The sequence below is a fragment of the Pimephales promelas genome, chromosome 16, assembly GCF_988280905.1.
Source record: "Pimephales promelas chromosome 16, fPimPro1.hap1.1, whole genome shotgun sequence".
NCBI classification, from domain to species: domain Eukaryota; kingdom Metazoa; phylum Chordata; class Actinopteri; order Cypriniformes; family Leuciscidae; genus Pimephales; species Pimephales promelas.
This window is the reverse complement of record NC_142784.1, coordinates 6,334,985-6,362,097: the sequence shown is the minus strand read 5'-3', so window position 1 is coordinate 6,362,097 and position 27,113 is coordinate 6,334,985. Positions and strand designations below refer to the sequence as shown.

At 41.7% G+C, this 27,113-nt stretch overlaps 2 long non-coding RNA genes and 1 pseudogene across 2 annotated transcripts; 2 read left to right on the top strand and 1 right to left on the bottom strand.

Annotated features, from left to right (window-relative positions):
* The first annotated feature begins 2,142 nt into the window (after positions 1–2,142).
* Positions 2,143–3,114, top strand: LOC148973291 (uncharacterized; annotated as a pseudogene).
* A 7,054-nt stretch (positions 3,115–10,168) lies between these two features.
* Positions 10,169–13,266, bottom strand: LOC120460960 (uncharacterized). Its single transcript, XR_016146805.1, has 7 exons — positions 13,035–13,266; positions 12,433–12,660; positions 12,284–12,340; positions 12,124–12,201; positions 11,828–12,007; positions 11,516–11,646; positions 10,169–11,426 (listed from the first exon to the last, which is right to left on the bottom strand). It is a non-coding gene; the product is annotated as an uncharacterized LOC120460960 (long non-coding RNA).
* Positions 13,267–18,057: 4,791 nt separating this feature from the next.
* On the top strand, positions 18,058–21,557 carry LOC120495517 (uncharacterized). Its single transcript, XR_016146756.1, has 4 exons — positions 18,058–18,398; positions 18,989–19,059; positions 19,586–19,658; positions 21,115–21,557. It is a non-coding gene; the product is annotated as an uncharacterized LOC120495517 (long non-coding RNA).
* Positions 21,558–27,113: the final 5,556 nt, after the last annotated feature.

The following is a 27,113-nucleotide window of genomic DNA, read 5'->3' as shown; positions in this document are numbered from 1 at the left end:
TGGCAAGGATAATTACCTATTAATTGTTATTTAAGTGAAATTACTGAACTTAAATATACAAGTTTGATAAAAATCATCATTAAAGAAGAAAATTTCAAATGGCATTTAGAGGCTTTTGCATCTGAACTCTTCATATATATATATATATATTTTTAAATGTATTAATTGAACACCCTTACACAATTATGTAATAAATAGTAGAGCTGCTTTACAGCAGAATTTGTCGTATATTTGCACAAGTTAGTATGTTTGATCATTATTTTCCTTTTTATTAGGCTTTGAAGCTGCTTTGAAACCATCTGTCTTGGATAAAGCGCAATAGATATAAAGTTGACTGGACTTAACTCTTGACTTGACTAAATAACTAATAACTCTACTGTTGTTGTTTTTTTTTGTTTTTGTTTTTTTTTACTTTTTTTTTAGCCAGTAAGGTGCAATTTTCTGTGAAGCTGCTTTAAAACAACATCAATTGTGCTATTAAAATAAAAATGGCTTAGCCTTCAGCCGGTATGCGGTTTCTGGAGTGGTTACTCGGACATTGCTGGTCAAATGACCACTTTTCTTGAGGGTTTTTACAAATTAGTCAGTAGTAATAATTTTCTTGACTTATTCAACACCACTAATTAATTTCTTTCTAGTTATAATATTAATTAACTTTCAGCCTTGTTTTTTACCTCTTTCTTGACAATTACTTATTAATTTCAAGGACATTATATTGTTATTAATGGATTTATTAACTGAATTGATGAGAAACTAAAGGTTTCAGTCATGGTGTTAGTTCAGATCAGTAATGTCCACATTTAAAATTCATCTAGAACTTTTCATAGTAAACTGAGTAATTTGGCCTTATAGCCATTAGATGGCAGCAAACGCCTGGCAAGTGCACTAGTTAGAAGACTCCCTGAACACTCACCAAAGGATGATGCTAGATGATGATATGAGAGAGAGAGAGAGAGAGAGAGAGAGAGAGAGAGAGAGAGAGAGAGAGAGAGAGAGAGAGGCTACAGGTATAAACAATTTAAATAAGACTTTTTAAGACTTTTTAATACCACTTCTAAATTAAATTTAAGACAAAACTTATGATGGAAATATAAATTAAAACTGAAAATATACAGTAATATTTCCAAGTACTGTCTGTTCAAAAATATGGTAAAATGAAAATAACCAATGGTCAATTTTTGTACGTGGGGTTGCCTTAGGAGTACAATGGAGTAAAAAGAAATATAGAAGGCATTTTTATAAATGTCTTAAGCCTTGAATGTTTTAATTAATAAAGCATATTAATAAAGGCTTAGATTTAGTTTTATTAATAAAGGCATAGAACCAGTTTAATTATAGTGTACTGATAATAGTTTCATATAATTAGTTTATTAATTAAACTAATAAAAGATAAAAAAAAGACAGATATGTTTGGTAATTGTACCTTTTAATTAATAAATTAAAAATTAATTTGCTATATTTCAGATCAATATATTTATTTTCCTTAATTTTAATTAACCCTAACTTTATTCTCATCATAAGAATTATAAATAATTGATTTCCGTATAAAATAATACTACAATCATTTAAAAAAATAAACAGATTAGTGCCCTGTTTTGAGGACAAGAAATGAAAACCAATGCGATATGATGAATCTCCAAAAGATGGAACTCTGTAACGGCCACCTAGTGTTCATGACATGTTGACATGCTTTTAAGATGACTTCTTCTATGGCGAACGTTATTGTATGTGTGATGTTGTTATGTGAGCGCGCACGCTCAGTGAGAGTGAGAATGCTCGCGCAAAGAGGAAGATGACCGCTCTATCGCAGGCTGTTGTTTTACTATAATGCGTTTACTTCCACTTTGATTTGTAGCGTTTTACAGAGTGTTCCCTATCGAGGGAACTCAAACTGCGTCCAAGTGACACTTTGGGGGAACGCCCCTCAGCGTAGCGTCTCTGAAGCATGAATGAAACTAAGCCAATCTCCGATTGGATCAACGTGATGACGTGATGTGTGACGACACATAGGCGGAAGCATATATAAGGAACCGGCACACACAACATGTCAGCTTTCTGTTCTTCAGCTAAGCGCTCTCTGTGACTGTCAGTCTTATTTATTGTTTGTCTGTCTAAGCAAGTATATCTCCCTAAAATCTGATAATGGCGAGTGTGAATTTCAGGCGGTGTGTGCACCCTTGCCCTCGCTACATCACGGGCGGGGACACACACCAACTGTGTACACATTGTCTGGGAATGCAGCACGCGCAGGCAGCTCTTGAGGGAGCTGCTTGCGAGCATTGTGAGGCTTTACCGCTCCGCGTGCTGCGTTCCCGGCTGGCCCTTTTCAATGAAGAGGGTCAGCCTCGTGAGCCTCGTGAGCCCCGTGGTGCGGGACCCGCGTCCGCCGAGGCGGAAAGGCGACGCTCTTCATGGGGCTCGCAAAAGGATCTGTCTGGGGATCCCGAGGCTGCTGAGGCACCTTCTCGGGATTCATCGGACAGTTCCGATGCCCTTGAGCCTCGCGCAGAAGCCCGCTCGGCGGCTTCTTCTGCGCGAGTCGAGGATCCGATGCTTGAGCTGTCTGCTTCCGAGGAGGTGGACGTGCTCAGCATCGAAGGGGGCGGGGACTTCGGGGATGACTCGCCACCCCGTGTCCCCGCATATGAGGAGCTGGTAGAGGTTGTTTCCCGTGCAGTGGCTCATTTAAAGATCGATTGGCCACAAGAAAAGCAGGAAGTGCAAGTTAAAAGCAAATTAGATGAGCGCTTCCTGCAGCACAGGGAACAACCTCATCATCGGGGCTTACCGTTTTTTTCCCGATTTGCATACTGAGGTGTGTAAATCGTGGAAGAAACCCCATTCTTCTCGTGTTTCCAATCCCACTATATTAAAATATAGTAATATCATGGGGGCACGAGAGAATGGTTATGGGATGATGCCGCGGGTTGAACAGCCTTTGGCTAATTATTTATCACCTGAGTCGGCATCATCCTTTAAAGCCCCGGTGCTGCCCACCAAGCCACGCAGAGAAACATCTTCACTGGTGGGCAGGGCATATATGGCTGCGGGTCGGGCTGGTGCGAGTCTTCACACCATGGCGCTTCTCCAAGCGTACCAGGCCGACCTTCTTAAGGATATTGATGATGGTGAGGGACCAACTCCGGAGGATGTGGCGGAATTGAGGAAGGTCGCTGATTTGTCTGTCGGTCGCTCCATGGCGGCAATGGTGGTCTCGGAGAGACATTTATGGTTAAATCTGACGGGCATCAGGGAGAAAGACAGGGCTTTCCTCCTTGATGCCCCGATTTCGCCTTCTGGCCTGTTCGGCGACGCTGTTAATACCGTTGTCGAAAGGTTTCAGGAGGCGAAAAATCAATCAGCGGCCTTCAAACAGTTTCTCCCTCGCCGCTCAGTATCCAGGAAGTCTGCCCCCAGTGGGCAGTCGCAGCCTCAGCCAGGTACCAGCTCCTCCACCTACAGGCAGGTTCAGAGAGAGAGCGTCGCGTCTAGAGCCCCCCCTCAAGGAGCTTGGGGGCATAGACGGCGCTCTCAATCTAACCCGCAAACCAAGCAGGGCGACCTGAGGGCCGTCCTGCAGGCTAAGAAAACATCTAAGAGGTCCTAGCAGTGCTAGGATCTCTGCGGGCGGCCCCACCCGTGATGGAGCGACTGAGGTCGTCTCCCTCGCGGAGCCCGCAGGAAATCGATGTCGTTCTCCCGCCGTCAAGTACGTTTCGGGACGCATCGGTTTCCAGCGATCGCAAGCTGCTTTGTCCGCCCCACGAGCCTGCGGACGGGCAGCGATTGCGTTCGCCCATCGAGAATCGTTTTCGGTCCAGTCCTGCCGGAGATCTGTTTCAGGCGGTCGAGAACGAATCCCGATTAATATCCAAAACCAGGCTCGAGAGCCTGGTTCCCTTGGCGAAATATTTCGATGCATGGAAAAATCTAGCGATTATTTCCCCGTGGGCGCTGCGCACGATACAATACGGGTACAGGCTGCAGTTCGGGTTCCACCCACCCAGATTCAACGGGGTGGGCTGGACTGTAGTCAACCCGACGCAGGGTCGGGTATTGGAACAGGAAGTAAACTCCCTGCTGGCAAAGGGGGCCATAGAGCATATTCCTCCACTAGACAGGGAGTCCGGGTTTTACAGCCGCTACTTTATAGTTCCCAAAAAAGATGGGGGGTTGCGTCCGATCAGAGATCTCAGATATCTGAACCGCTCTCTGAGGAGATTCAGGTTCAAGATGCTCACTATTCCCATGATCGTGAGTCAGATCCAATCCGAGGATTGGTTCGTCACGATAGATCTGAAGGACGCATACTTTCATATATCCATCCTTCCATCCCACAGGAAGTTCCTGAGGTTCGCTTTCGGGGGTGAAGCGTACCAATATCGGGTTCTTCCATTCGGCCTAGCTCTCTCTCCCCGCACATTCACCAAATGTATGGATGTAGCTCTAGCACCTCTGAGGCTCCAGGGCATCAGGGTGCTCAACTATATAGACGACTGGCTGATTCTGGCCCAGTCTCAAGAGCTGGCGGTTCAGCATCGAGATGTTGTTCTTGCCCACATCCAGAAACTGGGGTTGAGACTAAACACGAAGAAGAGCGTGTTGATACCAGCCCAAAGGACTACGTTCCTGGGAGTGGTATGGGATTCGGTCGTAATGCGGGCACGATTGTCACCTGCGCGAGTCGAGTCCATTCTGGCCACAGTGGCTGGGATAAAGCTAGGCCAAGCCGTCACTGTCAAGCATTTCCAGAGAGTGCTGGGACTCATGGCAGCAGCGTCCAACATCATTCCATTTGGCCTGCTGCACATGAGGGCCCTCCAGTGGTGGTTAAAAACCAAGGGTTCTCCCCGAGGGGAACCCGTTCCGCACAATCAGAGTTACGCGCAGATGCCTTCGTTCTCTGGTTATGTGGAAGAAAGCTTAGTTCTTGTCCCAAGGTCCAGTGTTGGGAGCGCCATGTCGCCGGAAAACCGTTTCGACAGACGCTTCCCTCACGGGCTGGGGCGCGGTCATGGACGGCCGCTTCACGACAGGCCTATGGCGGGACCATCATTCCTCCTGGCACATAAACTGCCTGGAAATGTTGGCGGTCTCCCGGGCTCTGAGGAGCTTCCTGCCGGACCTCAGAGGTCATCACGTCCTCGTGAGGTCAGACAGCATGTCAGTGGTGGCCTATATAAACCATCAGGGGGGCCTGAGGTCTCGCCCTCTATGCAGACTGGCGCATCAGATCCTCCTGTGGTCCCAGGGGAAACTGTTGTCTCTGAGAGCAACATACATCCCGGGAAGTCTAAATCAGGGAGCAGACGTCCTGTCGAGACAGGGGCTGAGGCCCGGGGATTGGAGACTTCACCCCGAGGTGGTGGAGTCGATATGTCAGAGGTTCGGCCCTGTGGAAGTGGACCTGTTTGCGTCTCGAGAGACGACCCACTGTCCGCTGTGGTTTTCCCTCACCCCTCCAGCCCCACTGGGGCTGGATGCTATGGTGCAGACGTGGCCGAGGCTGCGTCTGTATGCATTTCCCCCGATCGCTCTGCTCCCGGGAGTTCTGGAAAGGGTCCGTCGCGACGGGATCAGTCTACTGTTGGTAGCCCCGTTGTGGCCGGCCCGAGTATGGTTCTCGGACATAATATTGCTCCTAGACGGCCCTCCGTGGGAGATTCCCCTCAGGAGGGACCTGCTGACACAGGCGGGGGGCTCAATATTTCACCCTCGGCCGGAGTTATGGAAACTGTGGGTCTGGCCCCTGAGGGGGCACAGTACCTAGAGGCCGGCCTGTCAGCTGGAGTAGTGGAGACCATACTCAGCTCTAGAGCTCCCTCCACGAGGAAACTGTATGGTTTAAAGTGGAATATGTTTATTGATTGGTGTAGGAGGCGTGAGGTTGACCCAGTTAACTGCCCAGTGGCTTCAGTGCTGGAGTTCCTCCAAGATCGCTTCTCCTCTGGTCTTACCCCGTCCACGCTCAAGGTGTACGTGGCTGCCATTGCGGCTTTCCACGCTCCGTTGGGTGATGGGTCTCTGGGGAGACACCAATTGATCGTACGTTTCCTCCGTGGAGCTTGGAGGATGAGACCTGCGGCTCATACCAGGGTTCCCTCTTGGGACCTGGCAGTAGTTCTAGAAGGATTGGCTGAGGCCAAGAACCTAACGCTGAAGGTCGCTTTTCTGTTGGCAATCACTTCTCTGAGGAGGGTGGGAGATCTTCAGGCGCTCTCCATATCTAACGAGTGCCTGGAGTTTGCTCCAGGCAACATTAAGGCCATCCTTCACCCTAGGCCTGGCTATCTGCCTAAGGTGCCATCTAATGTGGCACGGCCTACGGTTCTGCAGGCATTTCATCCCCCACCTCACCTGACGGCGGATAAGGAGAGACTTCATAGGCTCTGCCCTGTCAGAGCACTAGGGATATATATTCAGAGGTCCTCTTCATGGCGGAAGGCGGACCAGTTGCTGGTATGTTTCGGGTCGCCCAAAAAGGGGTTTCCGGCCTCAAAACAAACCATCAGCAACTGGATTGTCAATGCGATTTCCACAGCTTATCAGGTGCGCGGTATGCCTTCACCTTTGGCTGTGAGGGCCCATTCCACTAGAGGCATAGCATCCTCTAGGGCCCTTCTCGCAGGGGCCCCCATCCAGGAAGTCTGCGATGCAGCTGGATGGGCTACCCCACATACCTTCATTAGGTTTTACAGCTTAGACATTCCGTCGACACCCGGCTCTCTTGTGCTCGCGTCCTGAGTGTGCCTGTGAGCAGCTTCACACCAGGACAGGCAGGGCGCGTTGTGGCGTAGTGGGTACTCGTTCCCCCAAAGTGTCACTTGGACGCAGTTTGAGTTCCCTCGATAGGGAACGTCCTCGGGTTACGACTGTAACCCTTGTTCCCTGAGAAGGGAACGAGAACTGCGTCTCGTGGCCATGCCTTCCCCTGCCTGGGAGCGCTTGCTTCATCACAGAAGCTGACATGTTGTGTGTGCCGGTTCCTTATATATGCTTCCGCCTATGTGTCGTCACACATCACGTCATCACGTTGATCCAATCGGAGATTGGCTTAGTTTCATTCATGCTTCAGAGACGCTACGCTGAGGGGCGTTCCCCCAAAGTGTCACTTGGACGCAGTTCTCGTTCCCTTCTCAGGGAACAAGGGTTACAGTCGTAACCCGAGGACGTTTTCTTTAACCTGTTAACATCCGCTCTTTCTATGGAATTATTTTTGTGTCAATAAAAATTAATGTAAATTTTCAAGAAACTAATGAAATTATAAATTGAAACTGAATAAAATATCTTTGAAAGATAAAATATCTTTGCAATTTTTTGACTTTGTTTTTAATACACTACATGTTTTGCTAACTATTCCTCATATTTCGTTTACTGATCTACACTTACAAATACGCTTCCAGAGTTTTCATTTACGCTTCTGATGTTTTCGTATACACTCCCTGAGTTTGCGTTCGCTGTTTTGACACAAATCTCTCGTGGGGGCGGGGCTAGTAGCAGTGTATTCTCATTGGCTACTGAGTTTTTGATTGACAGCTTCTTGACCTGGAAGTGAAGACGTCAGTGTTGTGTTTAGACGTGTGGATGTGAGCGTCTGTAAGCGCAGCTTTCTATTAAATTTTAGTGATATTAAGTTATGTTTGTTTTTTAATTTTATCTGTATTTACCTTCTGCTGCGATTACTTTGTCAACAGAAGCTTTTAGGTTCACAAGAGATCAGTCTATTCAGGTGTAATTGTACATCAAAGTAGGCCCACTGTATATGACTACTTAAAATATTTTGTCCAATGTTTTAGGAGAATATTTGTTTATTTTTGATGATTAATTTGCATGTCAGGCTCTGAATAGGTTGTGCTATTACAATATAAAGAGAATAGCCTACTAGTATACGTGTGTGATATATTCAATCAAGGTTGGCAACCATGGCCATCAAATTTCTTATTGTTACCATATGCATTTACACCATCAAATGATCATGTATGATCACTTAAATAAGAGGAATTTAAACTATATGAAAATTACAATCGTGGGTTGCTGTCAGATGATACAGACCTCAAAGGGCATTTCATTACATATTTCACACAAAGAATATTTTTGTTGGCATTTTTTTAATCATGCTGATAATTTTATTTATTTCATTTCGTTAATATTATTTTCTAACATTTAAAATGGTAAATATATTTGAACAATCATCAACAGGTTCAATTATGACTTATAAAATCAGTTAAATGAATTTAAATAAAAAAAATCTAATAACTTTATTCATTCTTTATTGTCACTACAGCATATACCTGTACACAAGTATCAAAGTGAAAGTCTTGGATGCAGTTATGACAGGAAAGACCAGAATCCACAAAACATTAACTGCATACTATACATGTAATCCACAGTATTCTCATAATATACATAATAAAATGTATAATCACAAAGATTTTTAATGAAATAATACATCTCTGTGAGTCCACATAACACAAGTGGATTGTAACCCATGTATGACAGTTGGTTGGAAGTTATTTTTAATAGTTAAAACAGTTTACATTAATATAATTTTTTTTATCCTATTGTTTCACTTCAGAAAGTATTGATTCATCCACTGAGGTCGCATGGACATCACGGTCACTGTGTGTGGTTTTTAAAGCATCTTTAGGACTTGCAGAGATGGATTACGTTCCTTAAAATCTTAATTCGTATTTATCTGTAGAAAGAAAGTAAAATGCATCTGGGACAGCATGAGGGTGAGTAAAATAAGTGAGAATTTTATTTTTGGGTGAACCATCCCATTCATATGCTGTTGGTATGCTAATCCATGATCAGCAGACACTAATAAGAATAAACTGCAACCTCTTGTGTACTGTGTTTGTTTTAATCTAGAGCTCCAAAGAAATTAAAATATTTGCTATTTTATAATATTAAAATAAAATACAACAGATGTCTGAAGATATTAAGGATCCCAGTCATTCAAAGGTGATATGTCTGAACAAAGTAACATTATTGTCTGATGGAGACAGTTGATCTCTGGTATTATCACTCCATCCTCTGTGTCAGCATCAGAATTTTGTTTATGGAAAAGTTGCTCAAATCCCTGGAAAGTGAAAAAAGGAAATATATTATAATCTAACAATACAAACTGCTTTGAACTCCCACATGCAGTAACCATTTGCAGACTTAAAATAATTATTTCAAACAAATTATATAAATGTTTTAAGGGATTTGACAGCACTAAATGTTTATCTCTGACTCACGCACCATTTATCATCTGTAATACTATTGTGTAACCAGTAGATGGCTGTATAGCCCAATAAACATTTATCCATGGCTGTGTAGTGTCTACTCCCTAGTTGCTGGATTTTTTCAGTCATAATTACTTGCATGTATTAGGTTTTGCATTTGGATATATATTTATTATTAAAGACTATTAAAAATGCAACATTTTTCTCCAAAATGTTTTTTTTTTTTTCATAATTATTACTCAAATATGGATACAGAAAAAGCATTTTTGTTGCCTTTTGCAGAATAAAAAATGCGACCAGGGTTATACTTCAAAACAAATGAGTGTTTACATATTATGAATAGAGACGTGGAAAGTGGGCAAGTACTGTCTCTCCTCTTTTAAAAACTCTGCATCACAAATTAATCAGCAATTGGCTTTACATTGCCAAAGTTGAGTCGGGCAGTGATTGACAGCGCTCTGGTCCAATGGCATTGGTCATTGTCTGATACAGTACATTTTGTACTGTAGGCTACACTACAGATACTGTACAGTACTCTAGCACAATGTTGTCTGGGGTGGCAGGGGGGAAATATGATCTAATTGAAGCAAATACCCAGATAGCAATGAGTCGGCGGGCCGCCGGCGGCGCTCCGGAGGCAGTAGAAGCGTCAGAAAGGCGAAATCGCAAACACGTTTGACGGCGGACCGCCGGCGGCAGCCGCTTTTTAAAAGCGTCTGCCGCCTTCCTACCGCCTTCGTTCCGCGGACGGCCCGCCGGCCAGCCGCCGTTCCGCCGCCTATTATACCGAAGGCGGACCTTCAGCGGCCCGTCGGAGGCAAACGCTCTTTTCGAGCGTGCTGACCGCGGCCCGCCGCTTATTGCACTATATATTTATTTATTTAATTTAATATTTACAGCATGCAGTTTATCAAGAATAATGATTGCTCAAACCAGACAAATTTTCATTTGACATTTTATTTCCACATTTGAAAGTACAGTAACTGTCATTAAACAATGTCAGATCGCTGAAATATAACAGAAAAATACAAACACACACAGCTTTCCAATACATTTTTAGTTAAAAAACACTATTTGTATATATAACACTATATAACACTGTATAACACTTACAATACTTGCTAATAACATAAAGAGTTCAGCTCTGGGATGAAAAGAATTACCAGTAAACACAAGTAATGAGGATATTTGGTACCAAAGAAAGTGAAGAACACCAAATAATTTGAGAATATACCATTATAACTGCAATGCTGACCTGTGGCACAAGGATTTACAAGCTATATTTAACTATAGAATAACAGTTAAGCACTGTGACAGAATGAAGTAGAATATTTGGTACCAGGTAATGTGCAATTTCAAGTATCAGAGGTATGAAATAGTATTCCAAGCTATTTTTAATAGAATAACAGTTAAGCACACTGATGGAATGAAAGTAGAATTTTTGGTACTAGTTAATGTGCAATATCAAATATCAGGCATGAAACGGGATTTGCAAACTATAATAGGCTCTATGCACGATCACTTCCGGCTTTGTCTCAGGACGCCCAGTTACATCCGGTGCTGCGTCAGAAGCCGGTTTTGCATTAGGTGGAGATAGTGGTAAGTTACACTCACTGTTTACGAAAAATTCTTGCGGTTAACGATAATGATGTTAACAACACTGTGAGGAATTGAAAAGTGAAAGAAAATGAATTTTGTTAAAGTTTTGCCGCTATATACATTGCCTGCAGAATGCGCTTGTGGAAGTAAAGAAGCTGGCTGAGATTCTTTTGGACATACGTCAGCAGGGTTCGTGCATAGAGCATGTAGAATCGTTAAGCACTGACTAAATGAAATAAGCCAATACTAAAGTCACGGCAAGTGGAATATTTGATACCAGATAATGTGCAGAAATCAAATATTAGATGTATATTCTAGGATTTACAAGCTGTATTTAAATAGAAGAGTTAAGCACTGTAACAAGCCTTTTTTAGATGTCTTGAAGTTACTGTCTGCAGGATAAAGAAAGGGTTCCAGTTGTCAAGTGATGCTGGGGTGTCAGTAGTCAGCCTAGGTTTAAGGGGTCGGCTGTGGGTCCCACTCAGCGGTGCCTTTTTCCACCTGCACGGTCAGATGCGCCTTTCAGGTGATGTGTAACGTTAACCTGGATCGCCTCATCAGTGGCATCCTGGGTCGCCGGGTTCTTTCGGATGGCTCCTGTAGAAAATAAAGATCTGTCATTCCATTTGAAAGGCATAAAGTCATAGACATCTACTTAAATATAAAAAAAAAAATATCCAACTTACTTTGAACAATGGTCTTCAGGAACATGTCTCTAAAACATGCTTTATCACCTACAACAGACCAGGTTATATTGATGGAAAGGTGATTAGAGAAGATACTCTGAAGCATTCGCCACACGGTTGTCTTTAGGTCCCTGTAAAAAAAAGTGTAACAAATTACATTTATCTGAAGCTTCTCATAAGTTTAAAATGTAACAGGGTGTGCATTCATACTGTAGAATATGCTGTGTACAATCTTAATTTTACTTTTTAGAAAGAAAAAAAACAACACTTTTTTTTTCACTATTGCGATATAAACGAAATCAGAACACTTACAAATTGTACATGGAGCTCTTTATCCTGCCTCATACTGTTGTCAAGTAACGCCAAATCTTCCTGGGTGTCTAGTGGGAGTAACATATCCCCTGGTAGGGATAACTCAAAATGATGCAGCATAGTCCATTTTGTTGTCCATGCTGCGAACAACATCGCCCAAACTCTCCAAGACGTCTGCACCTACAGGGGTTCCCATAATAAAAGAATAAAGTAGTCAGTCCGGGTCCCTCAACTACTAATGGGCCCCATTGGGAATTAAACCAACAACCAATGCTTAAGTTGTTTGCAAGTTGTACCTGATTGCCCAGTGTGAGCAAACATCTTCAACATTATCCCAACTTGCTTCACCTGCTCTTGAAGTGAGCCGCTGTCATCTGACGCGACAAAATGAAAGGCATATGGTAATTTTGGACCTACATCACACACAAAAAGTTAAATTTAAGTGCATATTCTCACCTGCTGGTGCATTGCTTTCCCTTAGGGTTTGTTTTTCATTCTGGAGTCTCTGTAAATCTGCAAAAAAATAAAATAAATAAATACATCTAAAGGCACTGTTTTCAATACTGTTAAAACGATGGACACTAAGACATATGCCTAGACTATACCTTCATAGCAGAAAACCTCATGCTGTACAAGAGGTGACAGGGGAGTCCAAGGGCCAATAACTGAGCGATGACTGTCTATTGTTTATTAAGACACCCATGCCAAGGAAGTTTTCAAATGGGAAGCATGATATGTTATCAAGGACACCATACTTTTTGGCTTCTTGTCTGAGGAGGTGCACCAAACCAATCCAGGCATGTTGTATGTCACGTTCTTTTCCATAAAGCTTGCTGCAGTGATCAAAGAGAACCAATATTAACCACTATAGCGTGCTAGCTACATTGTGAACTGAACTAGCAAAATACTAGTTCGGACAAACAAAATAATTTACACAACCTATATACAAGTTATACTTAGTCCATCTAGATGTAAAGCTTTGGCTAACTACTGTAAGTAGCTAATTAACGTTACATTTCTACAACTAGCAACGTGTCCTAACAAAGGCAAAACAGCATGTGTTAGCTGCGAACGTTAGCCACTCTAGCAACAGGACTAGCAGCGTACTGCAAGAACAACGATGACTAAGTTAGCATATTTTAAAAAGATAAAATAAAACCAATGTAAACATAATATTGCGTTACAAAAAAAGGAAACATATACTTACTTATACGACGGTAGTCGATGACTTTGCTAGCAAGCAAACTGTGGGCTGAGTAACTTCTACTTCGGCAATCTTCTTCTTCTCTTGATTATTGTCGGATTGCAACCAACTTTTAGGTGCATACCGCCACCTACTGTACACGAGTTTGTAACTTCATGCTGTGTTCTAACCATAGATCGTAAAAGAAAGGTTCTTACTGCGGCAAACTGATTGTCATATTGTTAGGGGCTCAGTGGCTTCAGTGTGTAATCGAGCCCCCGTTTACCAAAAAAAAAAAAAAAAAAAAAAAAAAAACATGAACACAGCAAAACTGTCAATTCAGTACTTCACAGTTCACAGTCTTGTAAAAATATAAACATTTAGATTGTGAATGTTAATTCACTATTTTGCTATTTTGTGAATAGCAAAATTATAGCTAGAACACATTTGTTTTAGCTATAGATTTTCTATGCACAAAATAGTGAATTAACATTCACAATCTAAATGATTCTATTTTTTAATTGCCTTTAAAATAAATAATAAAATAATAATAAAATATCTTCTAAATTGTTCATACCACGAATTAAATATATTTTGTAAAACCTAATCAGAAAGATATTTATTGACAAATAAGTTTTATTGACAAATTATTTTTGGTTAATTGGTGTCTCAAATGTGCATCAATCAAAGAAATATAAATATTTTTTACCTGCATAAAATAATTACATATATTTTACATAGCCTATTTAATTTAAACGTAATTTCCTAGACCTTATGGAATCAAGAGTCAAGAATCTGTTATAGCCTAAACCCATGGAGCAAATAGTAAGCCATGGCTGGTCGATTTTGAGTGTTGAAATCCTTGTATTTCAAAGCGGTTTGCCGCCAGCCGGCCGCGGTCCATGAGACGGAGGCAACCGCCAGTGAAAATGAAGCAGGCGGCCCGCCAGCTATTCGCCGGCGGCATCTCGCAAAAAATGGGAGTGACCGTCAGTGACGTATTCGGCGGCAAACGTTTCATCGCCGCCAGCGGGATGCACCTATAGCCGACAGCGTCAGGCCGGCGGCAAAAAGAAGCCGTGCGGATATTTTTTGCTATCTGGGTATGATCTAATCGAAGACTGTAACTGTATGAAACGTTAGATAAACAAGGCATGTAACGTTAAAGATTGGGCTAACTTGCCTATTAAATCAAGACAACACTGCTGTATAATGTTATGGGCTCTCACTGAGCTCTAATTATAATTAGTATTAGTTTAGCATTAATTAATAAAAAATAAAAACAATCAGACTTACCACGAGTAGCCTATGCTATCCAATATTCTGATATCGACGACGACAAATTATATCATTTGTCTGTACTATTCCTTCTATAAGAAATCATCTCAACAATATAGTGTAGCAGTAAATAAATATAGATATAAACGTAATATCACCTAATTGAAATAGAAAGCTGCGCTTACAGACGCTCACATCTACACGTCTAAACACAACACTGACGTCTTCACTTCCAGGTCAAGAAGCTGTCAATCAAAAACTCAGTAGCCAATGAGAATACACTGATACTAGCCCCGCCCCCACGAGAGATTTGTGTCAGAACAGCGAACGCAAACTCAGGGAGTGTAAACGAAAACATCAGAAGCGTAAACGAAAACTTCAGAAGCGTAAATGAAAACTCTGGAAGCGCATTTGTAAGTGTAGATCAGTAAACGAAATATGAGGAATAGTTAGCAAAACATGTAGTGTATTAAAAACAAAGTCAAAAAAATTGCGTGCGGTTCATTCTTTTTCAGTTTCAAAGATATTTTATTTAGTTTCAATTTATATTTTTATTAGTTTCTTGAAAAGTTACGTTCATTGTTATTGACATAAAAATAATTCCATATCTTTCGACATGTATATGAAGAGTGAGCTTAACTGAAAGAAAGCAACTATAAAAGGACTCGTGGAACTACCAGTTCGTTTGCACTGTCTTTCCTATTCTTCATCTGGGCAGACTTCAAACTCTGACAGACGTTACAACACACAGACTGTTTCAAATAGGGGTTGGATAAATATGTTTTGCTTTTAAAACAGTGTTTCAAAGCGAGTATAGGCCTACACAAATATATGTAAACACTTTGCAGACTGAATGTTGTCCTGTATGAACAAAATGACGGATGTTTTTCATGTCTCCACTGTTCGATCGCACCCGCGTGTCTCTAACACACACACAGTTCGATCGCGCCCTTGTCTCTGTGCACCCACCCACTATCTCTAAGTGGCTATATCAACCATTTGCTATATTACCTGTAGCAAAATTACGAATCCCGCCACGTCAAGACTCGCCCACGAAGCAGCTCGATTGGTTAAGGTTAGGTTAGCCGATTGGTCAGTTGATAGGTCATGTACAAATGAGGTTACGTTACCTTGTAGAAAATATTCGACCTGGCTGGCAGAACGATTGCCTTTGGCTGCATCTTTGCGGTGACACGTCAAACTGAATTTAAAGGGTTAGTTCACCCCAAAATGAAAATTCTGTCAGTATTTACTCACCCTCATGTTGTTCCAACCCCGTAAGACCTTCGTTCATCTTCGGAACACAAATTAAGATATTTAAGATATTAAGATCGCTCCTGCATTCAGTCCATAGGCTTCTTGAGGGACTGGCTCTTGCTGTCCTCGTTACATCGACATCGTTAAAATTGTCCAAGTGACTACAGGGGCTCAATCTTAAGTTTATCAAACGACGAGAACACTTTTGTGCGCAAAAAAACAACAAAAATAACGACTTTATTTCAACTATTCACTTCCTTCTCCATAAGCCTGTAAGTCAGTTAACGTAGTGTGATTGCGTAGAGCTACGTCACACGTAGGCTCACTATTGGCCGACGCTGGTCACGTGTGTGTGATGCGTGTGACGTACAATAACAGAAGCTTACGCTATTAAACTAGTAACCTGACTCGCTCAGAGGGAGAAATAAACGAATAGTTGAAATAAAGTCATTATTTTTGTTGTTTTTTTGCGCACAAAAGTGTTCTCGTCGTTTGATAAACTTAAGATTGAGCCCCTGTAGTCACTTGGACTATTTTAACGATGTCTTTAATGACTTTTCGAGGACAGCAAGAGCCAGTCCCTCAAGAAGCCTATGGACTGTATGCAGGAGCGATCTTAATATCTTAAATATCTTAATTTGTGTTCCGAAGATGAACGAAGGTCTTACGGGGTTGAAACAACATGAGGGTGAGTAAATACTGACAGAATTTTCATTTTGGGGTGAACTAACCGTTTAAGACAATTTAATACTTTTAGGAAAATTGATTTAAGACTTTTTAATACTTTTTAAGGACCTGCGGCCACCCTGGAGAGAGATCACATGTTTATTTGGTTAATATTCAGAATTATACTTCAATATAGACACATACCTTCTTAAGAAATCAAGTTTTATAACAGTTTGTAAAGAACAAACCATTAATAATTCCATAACAGACATAGGCCTATGTGGACCCTTTGGCCTCTTTATGACCAAGAGATCTGAGGCGCCAACAATTTTCCTCTTTGATCACTACAGAACAGTCCATATGAACAAACATGCATTCTCACAGATACACACAATGATCAAAACATTTATACACTCTTCTCTGTTCAGTCGCTGTCTACCACATTAAACCAAACTCATATACAACCATGGTTTCAGAGACAACCCAGCAAACATGCCAGTGCGGGCCCACTGTGGGTAAGTGTGGGTTTTCTGTGGGACAGTGTGGGCAAGGGCAAACCCTTTGGGGCCCCATGTGGGCTTGCTGAGGGCAAGCCCACAGTGGGCTTTCCCACAGAAACCCCTCAAGGGCCCCTAGTGGGTTAGCCCATGTGGGGCCCATAGCAGTTTTGCCCATTTGAGCCCCATGAGGGTTTACTGTGGGCAACCCACTGTGGGTTTGCCCACAGAAAACCCACACGGGCCCCCAGTGGGTTAGCCCATGCGGGGCCCATAGCAGTTTTGCCCATTTGGGCCCCCATGAGGGTTTACTGTGGGCAACCCACTGTGGGTTTGCCCACAGAAAACCCACATGGGCCCCCAGTGGGTTAGCCCATGCGGGGCCCATAGCAGTTTTGCCCATTTGGGCCCCCATGAGGGTTTACTGTGGGCAACCCACTGTGGGTTTGCCCACAGAAAACCCACATGGGCCCCCAGTGGGTTAGCCCATGCGGGGCCCATAGCAGTTTTGCCCATTTGGGCCCCCATGATGGTTTACTGTGGGCAACCCACTGTGGGTTTGCCCACAGAAACCCCTCAAGGGCCCCCAGTGGGTAAGCCCATGCGGGGCCCATAGCAGATTTGCCCATTTGAGCCCCCATGAGGGTTTACTGTGGGCAACCCACTGTGGGTTTGCCCACAGAAAATCCACACAGGCTCGCAGTGGGTTAGCCTATGCGGGGCCCATAGCAGTTTTGCCCATTTGGGCCCCCATGAGGGTTTACTGTTGGCAACCCACTGTGGGTTTGCCCACAGAAAACCCACATGGGGCCCGAGGCAGTTAGCCCATGCAAAGTTAAGTTGTTTAACAGTCAAATGTTTTAACATTAGAAGGTTTAATATTAGAAGCTTAATCAAACTATTTAACGATCCTGTGAAATGTCAGTCCATAATTAACTAAAACTGCATATAACATATGGATTATGAGCATGTGCATTTAAAAACAAATTTTTGACTTATAAGGAATTATAAAAAAATATAGATGTAACTATATATTGTAATGCAGTAGGTCTTAATGAGTCTTTATGAATATATTTATACAATAGTAATATTGCTCATAAATAAGTATAAATGGTGCTATAAATCATTATATGGACTGCACAGAAAGTGTTTCCATATTTATTAAATAAAATTAACTTATTTGTCACAATAAAAACAATACAATGGTTTACTGATTTGTTTTGGTATTCATCAGTGATGCATTTTATCATAATAAAATTATATATTATTGATACTAATAAATAGGCCTACATCACTGATGTAACGACTGAGACACAATCAGACACAAACGAAACTGCGACGTCACTGGGCGTAATTTCATTACCAACTTTCATTTATATAGCATTTTAGTGCTTTCATATTCTAATGAAAAAAATAATATTACATGGGTCATAGAACTACATAATGATTTTTAAATTCATGATATAAAATGAATGATATTTTAAATTGTTACATGTTATAATTCTAGATGTTTAAATGCTGCGTGCCTTTTGAATTGTTATGGTTTCAACGCGCGTGCGAGTCGCATTCAAAGTTGTCCGGTTCAAAGACAGGAGCGCACGCGAGCAGATGGAAACCATGGAAACGAGGAAACCTCTTCAACTGACAAACAGCAAAAAATAGCGTCTCTCTGTTTTTCCACTGCTTTCAGGTAAGTTTAGTTAACAAAATCAGACAAATAATACATACAAACGTTCCTAACACCTTTCTTACGTATAATTGATACGCTTCTGTTTTGTAGAAAAGGTTTTGAGTCTTCGAAAAAGTCCGTTAGCATCTCAACTGTTTTCAGAATAGGTAACGTTAAGTTAAGTTAACGTTAGCTCTTGTTTTACATAAGTTTGGGGTTTTATCCACATCTTTGTGTTGATAACAGTTTTTGATAGTTTTGTTTTGCTGGTAATTTTTCAATGGGTTATTGGAAATTAGCTAATTGCTAGCTAGCCTGAAAGAATTCACACTGTAACGTACTGTTGATCAGTGACGTCACTTACAAAGATTGATAATAAAAGTGATTTCAGAAGGGACAGAAAAAAAACCCTCCACAACAAAGGGGGAATTATTGTTTCATGATAATAATTTCATACATTTATTGCACAATACATTACGTTAAGATTTTATATTCTTTTTCTCTTTTCTGCATTGCATCTCTAGCTTGATTCATTGTAATAAACCCTTTGTTCTATTGCAAATCCTATGTAACATTGTTGGCTCTGTGACACATTGCATGTTATATTCTAGTCTAGAAAATCATCATGATGTCCTGCTACAGCCCTGTCCCAAGACAACCTCCACGGCTATGAACTCGACTAGTAAGCAAAACTTCAAACATACTGTTCAAAAGTTTGGGGTCTGTAGGATTTATGCTTTTTAATGAAGTCTCACACTCATTAACCACAGTTTTTTTTCAGTGATATTGTCCTTGAGAAGCCTGTAGGCTAAATAATAGCTGGCAAAATAATATAATGTTATAATGGTCATAAGTTATAATAATTAATTTAACTATTATGATAACAGGATATCATGGTCGTTGGTATATTCTCTAGGTGTGTTTTTAATTATGTTGGCCAATGAGACACCATACTGTCCAGCGCTAAGGTATTTATTTATTTTCATGTATTTTTTTAATGATAAATACTAAAGTTCTTTTAACTTTTAAATGCTGAATTCAGGGGGTCAGCAACTTTAGGCACGCAAGTTATTTTTCACAGATATCTGGCCAGTTTACTCATGGCTCATATTCTTAGCCTTTAAATGTTTGAATTTATATCCACAATGCAATATCAGGGGGTAAAGATATCATTGGAGTTTCTAAAGTTACTATGCTCTTGTTACCAGATGAGATATCATTTGACCCTGTGATTCTTCAGGACCAGATCTTGATGCCATCCACACCCAGTACATGACAAAGGTGAGTTTCACAATAGCTGCCACTACCACAAACCAAGAGACCGAACACAACAGACCTTCATCCATAAGAACTCACCCATACGTTGGGATAGTAACCAAAACCCGGTATTAAACATTAAACGGGCCCTGGGGCCAAATTAAAGGACAACTCCGGTCAATTTTAACATTGAGCTAATTTTTTTGTACATTTGGAGTGCTGTCAGTACAGACAAAAATCGGTGTTGCCTACACTGTGTTATCATCTTTTTAAAATTCGCACCCTGCTGACTTCAATGGGGCATGGTCTAAACCTGCTTTTAGCCTCTTAACATCCTTAATTTGTCATTACGAGTGTACAGCCATGTGAGTGGTGTTATTAAGAGTGACCACGGTCAATCTGACTGCAGTAGATATGAAAGATATTAATAAAAATGATGTTAATTCAGCCAGCGCACATACCTCTGCTTCCTGTTTTCTGTCGAAGCCCACAGTGGTCGATTGTTGATCTCACACGTGAGTTCATTTATATCGTCTCAAACCTACCACTGTGTGGTGTTCTGAGAATATCAGCTCAAATGGATAGTTCATCCGAATCAGATGTTGAACACACAGAGGTTTAAGATGATATTCACTTATGATCGCGCGCGTGAACTCGACAATCAACTACTGTGGGCTTCGCCTGAAAACAGGAAGCAAACAGAGGTATGTGCACTGGCTGAATTAACATCATTTTTATTAATATCTTTCATATATATTCACCGTGGTCACTCTTAATAACACCACTCACATAGCTGTACACTTGTAATGACAAATCATTACGAGTACAAAAAAAATAATTACAAGCTTTTTTTAAGGAAGACCGCAGTATCGATAAGCCCAGGTGTTATCAGTTCTGTCTTGCAAATTCTGTGAGGATTAGGAGGGGTATTTTAAACAGTCTTCATACAACATGTTTTTCAGGCTGGTGGTTGTTTGTAATTTTAAATTTAAATTTTAATAAGTAGGGAGAAAATAAAAACCTTTATTAAACAATTGTAAATTATTTATAACTGAATCTACAAAACATACAATAATTTACATCACTTATAAACATTTATGAAACGCATAATCATGTTTCATAAAAAATCAGTTAATCATTTACTAATGACTTGTAAATGACTTGTAACAGAATTGACAAAACATACATAAAATGTTAGTATATCACTTGCTAATCATTTATGAATATTTTGTAAAAGCTTAGTTCATCATTAACCAACCAAAATGACTTACAACTAAATGTTATTATAAACCGCAGCTCTCTCATTGACCTATTCAGTCATTCTCTTAGTTGAGCATTTATAAATAGCACCTGGAACAATCAGAAGACGTTTCCTCATTCAAAGTGCAGGTTGAAAACTTTCTTAGGTTGAAATGGTTCAACAGTACAACCCTTATTTTGTTTTTAACATTTGTATTTCAATTGTTCCTTTCTCACTTAGATGCTGTGACAAAAAGCAGTCAAGTCACTGCATGTGAGGTGGAAGCCAATATGAAGACATGGCTCCGTAATCCCTGGGACAGAGATGGAGGAAGGCAAGGAAGGGCCAGAACTACTGTTGCCCCTGAGGATTGATTTTTAATTTTCAATCCCCTGTTTTCTGTGATTATTGCTGTTTTAAACTGTATTATCATTAATTATAATTATTATTAAATATAAATAAATTATTTGGGGAAAAAACATGACCCTCGATTTATTGCTGCTAACAAGTCCAATTGTACTGCATATAGTAATATGGGTGTACCTACTCTGTGTGCTCAAACTTTGCAACTGCACCCACAGTGTGCCCACATCCAGCCTGCTATAATTTGTGTGGGCCAGCCCAAAGTCAGCCCACACTTTGGGCTGGCCCACGGTAAGTAGAGTGGGCCCCGATTGGAGCCAGTTGTGGGCCCACAGCAAACCCTTATAGGGGCCCATTTGGGGCCATTGCAGGCAGCCCACTGTGGGCCCACAACTGGCCCCAATGGGGGCCCACTCTACTTACCGTGGGGCTGCCCATAGTCAGCCCACACTTTTGGGCTGTCCCACTGGGGCCCCACCTGGGTCCCGAAGTGTGGGGCCCACACGTGCCCCGCATTTCACGCCGGTATCTGGGCCCACAGTGGGCTGCCCACAATGGCCCCACATGGGCCCCTATAAGGGTTTGTCGTGGGCCCACAACTGGCCCCAATGGGGTCCACTCTACTTACTGTGGGCCTGCCCACAGTCAGCCCACACTTGTGGGCTGTCCCACTGGGGCCCCACCTGGGTCCCAAAGTGTGGGGCCCACACGTGCCCCGCATTTCACGCCGGTATCTGGGCCCACAGTGGGCTGCCCGCAATGGCCCCACATGGGCCCCTATAAGGGTTTACCGTGGGCCCACAACTGGCCCCAATGGGGTCCACTCTACTTACTGTGGGCCTGCCCACAGTCAGCCCACACTTGTGGGCTGTCCCACTGGGGCCCCACCTGGGTCCCGAAGTGTGGGGCCCACACGTGCCCCGCATTTCACGCCGGTATCTGGGCCCACAGTGGGCTGCCCACAATGGCCCCACATGGGCCCCTATAAGGGTTTGTCGTGGGCCCACAACTGGCCCCAATGGGGTCCACTCTACTTACTGTGGGCCTGCCCACAGTCAGCCCACACTTGTGGGCTGTCCCACTGGGGCCCCACCTGGGTCCCAAAGTGTGGGGCCCACACGTGCCCCGCATTTCACGCCGGTATCTGGGCCCACAGTGGGCTGCCCGCAATGGCCCCACATGGGCCCCTATAAGGGTTTACCGTGGGCCCACAACTGGCCCCAATGGGGTCCACTCTACTTACTGTGGGCCTGCCCACAGTCAGCCCACACTTGTGGGCTGTCCCACTGGGGCCCCACCTGGGTCCCGAAGTGTGGGGCCCACACGTGCCCCGCATTTCACGCCGGTATCTGGGCCCGCAGTGGGCTGCCCGCAAGGGCCCCATTCGGGCCCCAAAGAAGCTTGTTTGCTGGGAAGTCCCAGACTAAAATGCATGTTTTCTGTTTTAAGTGAAAGCAACTTGCACTTAAGCAACTTAATCTTAAAATAGCCAGTGCCATTGTTTTGTTTTAAGATGCACATCAGTAATGTTTTTTTGTTTTTTTTTCTCTATAGGAACTAGGAACTTTGGGATGGTACTCGGTGTGTTTTTACACCGCAGGAACCAGGGACTAAATGAAGTTCCGGGTAAAAAAGTCCGCGGTCTCTCTAAACAAGCGGTCTCGGGCAAAAAAAGTTCCTATGAAAAAAGTTCCTGGGACAAATAGTTCCTGGTAATTGCGGTGGAAACATGGCTAAAGGGACGTTTATAAAAGCTACTTAGATGTTATAATTAAACTAAGGCCTAATCCTGGCTTAATCTAAGGGCCCGTACACACCGGGACGAATATCAGCGCGCGATATTCGTCAGCGTTTTTGAACGTGTTTTTTGTGTTCACACCCAAGCGTTTTTCGCTGACGATGAGCCGGGTGAACATGCAAATTCATTCCCTGACATTAGATGGCGCTTAATGTAAAACAGAAATAATAATAGAATACTATACTAGGGTGATCATATTCATGTCTTAATGTTTTATTATGACAGATAGAAAAAAAACGAATGAAATAATGATAGAAATAATGTCTTCTGTATTAGAAAAATAAATATATAAATAATAAATAACTAAAAGAAATGCCTCCAAATGTAACAAAAAATATCTCTCACAAACTTACAAAAACGAACTAACAAAATCTATTTATATCTTTAGTTTTCATCCTCTTTATCTTGTTTTTCTTCCTCGTCCACCTTGTTTGCCCATCTATATTTTGCTGTCGGACTGATCTTTCCCAGCAGTTTTTTTGAGAACCAGGACATTTTCATCACTTAAAAACAGTCAGGACAGGACGTGGAAACAGGACATGTGTAACGCAAAGTTGAGATGTTGCCCAGAGATAAAAACATAGCAGTTGTCGGATGAACAGATGCACGAGAGACGAGAGTTGTCGTATTTCCCCGCGTTGAATGAAACCACTCAAACGTCACACTCGTCCTCCTCATACATCGGGATCGAGCGAGAAAAAAAAAACACAAACAAACATCTGGTCACAATAGAAAAATAAAATAAAAGAAAGAATACAAAGAGTCGGCAGAGCGGTTCTCTCCTCACTTGTCAAAATCTAACTGCGCAGTTCTCATCTCAGCTCAGATTTCTATAAAGCACAAAGTGACCGTTTTACACATGTCCCGGGAAAACAGGACTGTTGGTCACCCTATACTATACTATTATTACAGAAATACTAATATAAATATTATCTTATAGCTCTTTATGCTCCGAGACCAGCAGCTCAACATTCATCTTGCCCATAGGTATCTTGTCTCTTCTTCGCCGTATGTGTGCTCGGCAAGACCGTTTTGTGTTTGAGCGCCCTCAACTTGCGTTTTACTGTAACTTCAGAAGTACCAGACACGTGAGCAAAGCCGCCAATCTCGTTGGTCGGATAGGTTTTGACGCGGCGCGTCAGACCAAAAAAACGAACCCGAGGCGTTTTTTAAAAAATGACGCTTTTACGCGTGGCGTTTTTCGCGTCGGTGTGAACACTCACATTGGCGCCCATTGTTTAGTCACGAGGCGTTAAACGTCGACAAATAACGCGCGCGAAATTCGTCCCGGTGTGAACAGGCCTTAAGCCCTGTCTGTAAAACTAGGCCGCAAAGTTTTGCTTTGTTTGCTGCAGCATTGGAATTTGGCAAAGTTTTATGTGCTATTTGATTTTATTATTTTTGCAAAACAGTCGCAGACAAAAGAGCTCATGATGAAGGAATGTAAAAAAAACAACAACAAAAAAAAAAAACACAAAAAAAACCACACCACAATAATACCTTTTACTCCACCTGCACCCTCTGACTCTCAAAGTTCCTGCCTTAGGTATCATCTGCCTGATGAGCATATATACCTAACAACAAAGCTGCACAAACAACAGGACTCCTGTGTTAATACTCATCAAGGCTCTTGGGTAGATGCCGAGAACGCCTCGCCTCCATAATCAGGACCCCCACATGAAGAGCAGCACACCTCTGGTTTCAGCATAATTACAGACAGGCGATAATCAGGTCACCCCAGCGGGGCCAAGTGAGCCGGCGGAGGTGTTAATAAACATTCCTCCCCACTTTTTTTTTTTTTTGTTCTTTTTCCTGAGGTAAGAAAGAGAGACGAAAAGAGAGAAGCCTGCCCGCCTGGGCACAGTGGTATTGAATAGATACCCTGGGGCATGACACCCCCTGAAAGGTTACTCTCTATCTAACACAACAGAGAAAAAAAGAGAACGAGGGAGATAGAAGGAGAAAGGGTGAACTCAGACCCATTTTCCCTTGGAGTTTAAGGGGGGGGGGGGGGAAGATCTTAACATTTTAAAATAATTCAAATGTTAACATTTCACAGATTAGCATAAGGATTGCTTGCAGTCACAGGGCTGTGAAGTAAAATATCTATCAGCATAATGTTCTTTTTTGGGAAAGAAAAAACACTCAAAGATAGACATAACCCAAGGTGCAGAGTCTGTTTCCCAGAAAGCAGACCTGTAAAGAAATAAATTATATAAGAACTTCTAATAAAACGATTCAAATTAGTTGCATTTTATTTTTACTATTGGTTGCTACTTTTCAAAGTTGTTGAAAGTTACACTGCACACACTTTTAGTAATTCATTAAGCCATGCAAAAAGTTGGCAAAGTCTGAATGTAGGATTCAGGTAAAAATCAAAGTGGAATGACTAACATATGAACGTGAAAAGTGTTTACTGGCTTTTTAAACAAAATTTTGTCAAGAAAGTGCTTTAATGGAGTCCCAGATATCTTGCTTGATATTTTTTTTTTTTTGTTGTAATAATTCACAGCTTCCAGACTCTGTAATATTTATAAATACTATGCGTTAAACATTTCAGTTTAACATGCGTTTAATTATTGTCATTAGGGGAAAAAACAATTGCCCTTTCATTACATGATGATTGTGAAGATGGCTTTGTTTATACAAATCTTACTCCATGTTCTGAAACTGATTGTTTGTCAGAACGTTCAAATAATTTCATTTTTATTATAAGAATAAAGTTAAAAATCATTTTAATTTACAACTATTTATATACTCAAGTTTAATTCGCTCTGTTTTGCCTTGTGTTCATAATGTTTATACTGTACCATACAAGTATTTTTAAAGGCAATGTTAAGTAATAACCCAAAGTTAGTGCATTATTTGGTCTATGTAAAGCATCCACATCAATGCCATTAAGTGGCGTTACCAGTCCTGTTTTAAATCGAGTAGGAAGTTTCTTACTTTGGCCTCCACATTAGGACTAATTCACACAGCCTTTGACTTTGTCTCTGTGTGCTGCCATTCCTAAAATAGTTGGGTTGCTAGTAGGGATTCCAACTGCTGGTTGCCTAGTAACATTTATGAATGAAATTAGCGGCTGTCATGCCATGTTGGTGAAATTGAATATTTTTTTCTTGCCTTGCTAAACAGAAACATTTTGGAAAATATTGTATTTAAATGGAATAAATCTATAAAATGTGTAATATCAAAGGTGCACAAAATGGCCTGTCCTGATTTTGCAGAGTTAGGCGCGTTCCTGGGTGAATATACTGTATATTGTTGACCCTGAAAAAACATTCCTGTCTGTAAATGTAATCCTAACCTTTTCCCTACCCCAAAGCCTAGCCCTACCTCAAAACTTATTCCTAAAATCTGTGGTACCGAAATTGGTAGCGAGAAGCGAGTAACATTTTAATGGTATCGATACCGACTACTGGAATTTTGGTACCGTGACATCCCTAAGCTGGTCCAAAACAAAGCAGCTCGAGTTATGACCAGAACTAGGAAATATGACCATATTAGCCCGGTTCTGTCAACACTGCATTGGCTTCCTATAAATTAGTATAAATATATAAATATAGTATAAATTCCATCGTATAAATTAGAGGTCACGTCACGGTGATATATCGGTACAGACCGTTTATTGGTGGAACTATCGTTATCGGCAAAAAACACACATATAGTTTTGTCCGGCTTGCGTCCCTTTCTGGAGCGGCTGAGAAGAGTGCTGTCATTACACAGTTTGGTGAATAACACTGATGTAGTAGCACCTAGCCCCAGGGATTGTGATCACTGTAGGAAGCAGAAATACAAACTTCTGTCATGAAATTCTAGATGGCACAGGCTAACAGGTCCTTAAATCAAGCTGTATGCAATCATATCATTCTCTATTATACCATTTTCTATAAGAGGGCACAGCTGATTGGTTCCTTCTGTATCAATAGCCAATTAGTAGTGCAGTGCACATTCAGAAATCCTCTGAAATTCAACATCTAAGGTAAGTGAATGGTCTTTCTTATACCATATCATTATGTGTTTTCGTGGTGTTTTTCATCAATTCTTTATGAAGTAACCATATTCAAGGTGTAATCGT